Source organism: Oreochromis aureus, linkage group 22 (genome assembly GCF_013358895.1).
Source record: "Oreochromis aureus strain Israel breed Guangdong linkage group 22, ZZ_aureus, whole genome shotgun sequence".
NCBI classification, from domain to species: domain Eukaryota; kingdom Metazoa; phylum Chordata; class Actinopteri; order Cichliformes; family Cichlidae; genus Oreochromis; species Oreochromis aureus.
This window is the reverse complement of record NC_052962.1, coordinates 16,688,453-16,694,752: the sequence shown is the minus strand read 5'-3', so window position 1 is coordinate 16,694,752 and position 6,300 is coordinate 16,688,453. Positions and strand designations below refer to the sequence as shown.

General features: G+C 37.7%; 1 long non-coding RNA gene across 1 annotated transcript; it reads right to left on the bottom strand.

The window, feature by feature from the left end:
• Positions 1–2,099: 2,099 nt before the first annotated feature.
• Positions 2,100–4,725, bottom strand: LOC116333680. Its single transcript, XR_004200475.2, has 2 exons — positions 4,498–4,725; positions 2,100–2,997 (listed from the first exon to the last, which is right to left on the bottom strand). It is a non-coding gene; the product is annotated as an uncharacterized LOC116333680 (long non-coding RNA).
• Positions 4,726–6,300: the final 1,575 nt, after the last annotated feature.

Below are 6,300 nucleotides of genomic sequence, written 5' to 3'. Positions count from 1 at the left end.
TATCAGGGAAATCATCATCTTGTTTCCCATAAACACAAAACGCAGACTCCAGCGCCCTCGCCATGTGTCAATATGAATTGTATACTGATTGAAAATAAAATAGTTTAGTATTAACTACACTGAGATAAATTCAAAATCACATTTTTCCCTGTTTGTAAAGTGTAAAAGCAATCATTTTGCCACATAGTGTGAAGGCATGAAGCAACTATAGACAAACATATGAAGTAAAATATTTTTTTAATTTAATTTTCAGCGTACAATATTATAAAAACATATAGTTACGTCAATATATAATTGGTCAGAAACGCAACACCATTTTTAAATTTAATTGGTAACAGAAGATTATTATTATTATAAAATGAATTTGAGAACAGAACCCCAGCTTTAGTTTAAGGGTAATCACATCATTGTATGTGTTGCATTTGTTTTCTTGAAGGTGAGGAAGTGGAATATTTTGGAATGACTCGTTCTCAACTCAGTCGAGCTGTATTTCACTTGCTGAAGAAAAAACTTTAACAAAAAATTTAGATAGTGCCAGTGAAGTTCCGGCCTAACTGCTTTATTTCAAATTTTTAAAGTCTTAAAATCATCTTTAATTTCTTTCAGAAATAAGAATTGAGTGCACAAGTTTGAATTTAGTTTTGGATTTTGTCACACAGGCTTAAATATGTACACACACTCCCACAAATATTTGGTTAAACTTGCTAGGGGACATTGCTTTTAGTAGTCATCAAAAGACCTATCAGCATAGTTCTGTTTGGACCACTCTTATTTGCAAATTTAGTAGAATTCATTAAGATTGGTTTCTTTCCTTGCACAGACCCGGATTTCAAGCATAGTCCATAAATTTTCAATATGGTTGAAGCCATTCCAGAAGCTTAATGTTAGCCTGCATTTTCCATCCCAATGCGTGATGTGTTTCAGATTACTGTCCTGTTGGAACAGCCAATTGTATCCAAGTTTCAGTCGTCTTGCTGTTAATTTGAGGTGAAGTTGAAGAAGTTTGAGGTATCCCTTCTTCTTCTTTACTATTCCAACCACTTTTTTTTACTGACATGATGCATGTGAGGCATGATGCTACCACCAGCTGGCACAGTGTTCTTAGGTTTAAAGCCTCACCTTTAGTCCTCCAAACATACCACTTATCATTGTGGCATCTCAAGTTCTGTGTCATCTGAGCATAAAACCTTCTTCCAGAAGGCATTTGGCTTGCCCATGTGGACAGCTGCAAATTTCAGTCAAGCTTGAAGGTGTTGATTTTGAAGCAGGGGCGTCTTTCTTGGTCAGCACCCTCTCGGTCCCTGGCAATATAAAACTCACTTTACTGTGGACAGTCATGCTGATGTTCCAGCAGTTTCCAGTTCGTTGCAGGCTTGAGCCTCGGTGGTTTCTGGGTTATTCCTGAACAGTCTAACCAAATTCTTCTCATCTGAGGGTGAGAGTTTGGGTCTTCTCCCAGACCTTGGCAGAACATCTGAATAACTTGCAGTACAATTGTTTGAACTGATGATCTAAACAGTTTCTTAGAAATTTCTCCAAAAATGTCTACAATTTTCCTTCTTAGGTATTCACCAAGTTCACTGGACTTTTCTGTTTGGTCCATCCACTGAGTGCTGTCAAGCAAACCCTTTTTATGCTGGCAAAGAGAAGCTACCAGTTGTAGTCAATCATGATCACTAAGAAGTGAATAGAGCTCATCAAGTTGGTTGAACAATATGTATACATATATCTGAGCCTGTATGTATACTTTTAACCCTGTATGGATTAGAGAAAATCCCAAATAAATTTAAACTCATGCATTAAATTCTTGACCTTTTAAAGTCACTAAATATGTATGCTTTACAGTTCAAATAAATTAAAAATCCAAAACGACCATTACCTTTATGCCCTTAATAAGTCCATGTAAACTTCTGACGACAACTGTACATATTATTACAGTTATGCACAATCTTTTAAAACGTATAAATGTGTCCACTACTTCATCTCTGCAAACCTGCAAAAAGTATACCGGCACTCACTGAGACAATCATCATGTGGTCGATTACAACTTGTAAAACAAACTACCGGTACCAGATATTTACAATAAACAATGCATGTAATGATGTTGATGACAGCTTTTATTTTGAACACATAAAACAAACAAACCAATAAATACGCACATATTGTTTCTATCAAAATGGATGTTTTCCAGTCAGTAAATGTCCCTATAGTGATCCATATACCAAGACGCAGCAGGTTTCCGTGCATTAACAGAATTTCATCCAGCTATAACATTCACGCTGATCACATGGGATTCAGGCCCTTTGGTCTGTAAAACCTCCTGCGCCGCTCTAGACTGGAATTACTGGAAAACTGTTTGCCACAAGTACCACACTTGTTTTTCTTGGTGTGGCTTTGCAGGTGTTGAACTAAACTCTCTGCAGACAGTAAATGTCTCCCACAGATTCCACAAACATGGTTTTTATCCCTTATACAGTATGTGTTTGCACATGGGCTTTCAGTCTGTACATGTAATGGAAAATCTTCCCACATAGGAATATGAAACTGGAGCTTTGATTGGTTGATATCTGACTTCTTTTTGTTAAAGTCACAGGAAGTAACAATCTTTTCACACACAGTTTTGTCTTTGATCTGAGCGCATGTGAACTTGAGCAAAGTGTTTTTGTGTCCTTTGACTCAGTCTTGCTGCGTTTTCCATCTCTGGAAACTGCACTGATTCCAGTAGAGTGCAGAGCTTCCCAAGTCAGTGCTGATACATCACACACCGTGCATTTGGGCAGAGATTCCATTGCCTGAGCTGAAGGTGCAAAAAGAGACCATCCCTTGCTGCTTTCACTCATATCTCCATAAAACTGTTCACATAGTCAATGACGACATAGTCGTAGTCCTGGGGCCGGCTTGGCTCTAGGCTTTGTTCTCTCATTTGATTGCTACCCTTTTCCACCAGCTCGTCTTTGATCTGCAGTTGTTGTGAGCGCTGCGTCTCCGTAAGGCTCTCTGAGGAAAGGAAAAGGAAACCATCACAAGCTGGTACAAACATTAGAAAAGTTTGCTTTTAAAGTTACACTGCATATATGTCACACCTTGCTTGAATAAAGTGATGAGAAAACAGATGTGTGTGTCTGTCACTCAACGGTTTAACAGCTGAATTAAAACCCTTCACTTTTTCAAAACTATTTCAAGTCCAGTTTAAAACATTAAAAGCACAACACAATAAGACCAGGCATACTTTCTCCTTGTTCATGAGTGAGGGGAGAGTGACAGACAGATTGGTGTGATGTCAGCAGTGATAAATGAGGTCACATGAGGTGAAGACACACTGCAAGACTGGAAAATAAATGCAAATTTGAGGATTTAGTTACTAAAGAAGACACTGCAACGGTGGTCAAATGTTGATGGAGGGTGTAACCAGACAAACACTAACGCTGGATGATCTGCTGCGAGGAGTTCATAATAATTTCTGGTCAGAGATTTGTTACATGTTTTGAGTTTTACTTGAATTTGTTTCACTGAGGAGAAGAATTTAGGCAACCAGTACAACAAGGGAACATAATCTGGAGATAGGGCTATTATTCTGGTACAGCAGCAAAGTATTGCCTAAACCTCAGTCACATATTGATGTGAAATCTTATGCAAACAAATACAATCACGCCACATTCAATGAAAAATTACATATACATTTCTTTTTAAAGCAAAGCTTTTACATTGTTTTGCTCTGGACTTTGTCTGAGGGATGATTACTCCAGTGATGTACTGGTCTGCATCACATTTAAAGGCACTACTAACACAGATAATGTCTTTTTATATAAGGGCAAAACACACACTCATTATTGTACTAAACAAATATTTTTATAAAATATTTTGCAGGTACATTAAGAATGGCTACATTATGACATTATTTTCTGAGCTGAAAAGCACAGAAAGCTACAAATGAGAATCAGCAGCTGGGTCCAAATTGACCAGTACGTTAAAATCATACACCAGTCACGTGCAAGCCTTTTTCTTCTCCAGTGTGTTCTCTATATAGTTTCAGTCAACCATAACCTTAACTCTTAGTGAAACAGTGAAACTGAGAGTTGAGGAAGGGTAAAAAAAAAACAAAAAAACAACTAAACTAATAAACAACAACAAACAAACCCAAAATCATATATTGGATATAAAATTTGTGTTTTTGTGATATTAAAATCAAATTCAATAAAACAAACAAACCAACACAAAGATGTATGCCCAGACCTAAATCCTACAGAAAATCTGTGGGGTGCCCTGAAGAGGTCTGCGCACAAGAGATGTCCTCGCAATCTGAGCTGACACCAAAAAAACTGTCACACTGAGCCGAAACAGTGCAAATACAAAATTTGAGCAGTAAAACAAACAAACAAACAAACAAACAAACAAACAAACAAACAAACAAACAAACAAACAAACTGGACTGGTGCATATTCCCTTTAAGCGTTTATTTTCTGGCGCATTTATCATCTGCTAGTTTAATGCACCAACCTGAAGTCCAAAGTTGGATTTGATGATAATGTCCAGCGGTTACGCTCGTTTTCTTCCTTCAGACGGGTCGCCTGCTCCGTGTAACTTGTTATATTTTTTCTGTAGCACCAAGTACTTCAGAAGCAGCAGCCTGGAGCCGTCTAAAGACAAACAACTTCAGTTCTTCCATTTGATTCACCTTCACACCACACGGGACCAATCCTCTACCTCTGTTTCTTCTTCGTCTTCCGACTCCGATGGAAACTGCGGCACAGGCGGTGCTGCTGCCCCCACAGGCTACGTAGTGTCAGTGTAACAGTTTCATCCTAATGTGCGTCAAGCCTGATGAGGAGACACAACTGCTTCTATTGTGTTACTTTGTTGTACTTTGTTTGAACTATTTTAAATTTTACTTACATACTTAGTTTTATTCTTTGTTTTATCAAGTTCTTATACTCTGTCTTTCAGTACTGCCAGATACACATTGGGAAACAAATTTGCCACATCTGCCCTAAATGAAAAGTACTTTTAATAATTAAAATCGTAAGCGGAAGAGAAGGGATTTTTTTTAAGGTTTTAAGGGTAAGCTCTTTAATCAAACTGGTATTTTTACTGCTAAAAATATATTTATTGTGGTTTTCCGTGACAGAGTTTTAAAAAAACACTAATGAAAAAAATATGAAAGCATATTATTATTATTTTTTCTTTTTTAATAGGATGCAAAATTACAGTTATTTACTTGAATTTTTTAACCTAAATAAATGAATAACTAAAAAGTTTGTTTGTGGTTGAACATTTGAAGGTGCATCAGCTTCAAATTTTGTGAATACAAATGTGAGTTCAGTCATTAAAAAAAGTAAAATAGCTTTTGACAGATTTTTAAAATATTTGTGTTTTTTTGTTTTTACAACTATCGTCTAATAAATTTATTAATCACTATAATTCCTTTTTGTTGAAGGCACTTTTTTTTGGTCCATCAGCTTCTGCATTTCTCCATAATTATACTGTGGCTCAGCAGCAGGGGAGGCTGACACAACGGAGCTCCATCAGCTCATCACGCCTCCCCTGCATAAAAGAGCCGGGACCTGAGGTGTTGTTGTTGTGTGGCTGGCAGCTGAAAAGCTGCAGCTGAGATTAGAGGAAACAGCAATAGTGTTAAAAGAACAAACTATGTGGTTGGGTCCGACATTTATGCCACATATACATATGCTGGTAAACACAGAAAATCTGCTCTGTCCCCCAATTTACACCAAGGGCGTAGATTTGGCATGGACGGAAGGGACATGTCCCCACCAATATCAAGCAATTATTGAATTGTCCCCACCAATAATTTGATCTCTTCGAGTAAAGAAAAACAAACCCGATAGAAAGAAAAAAAACGATCTGTCAACGTCTCATTCACCCAGCGGTGCAGAAAGAGTTAAATCACGTTCTCTACTGGAGTCCTACCTCATGTGACAAATATGGCCAATGTGATTGGCTGTGCCTTTCAGGGAGCTCTGTTTAGTTTTAGCAGCGGCAAGCCTGCGCTGCGAGGACCTGCAAGGAGGAGAGGAGGATGGCAGCAAAAAGGAAGAACCTGGATATAAGAAAGTATTTTTCAAAGAAACCTGTAAGTCACTTAAAGTCAAGTTCACTCATAAAATGTGTCCGTCATAATAACGTTACAGGCTATGCTAGGCTTTGGCCCACATCAGTCTAAAATTGTATGTAACCATGAATAACGTGTTTTGGAAACTAAATGCACAACATGCAGCACTATTAGTTCTCTCAGTCTCAGAGTAACATTTCTAATTTTGATTGAAACTGTCAGAGGAAACGGCA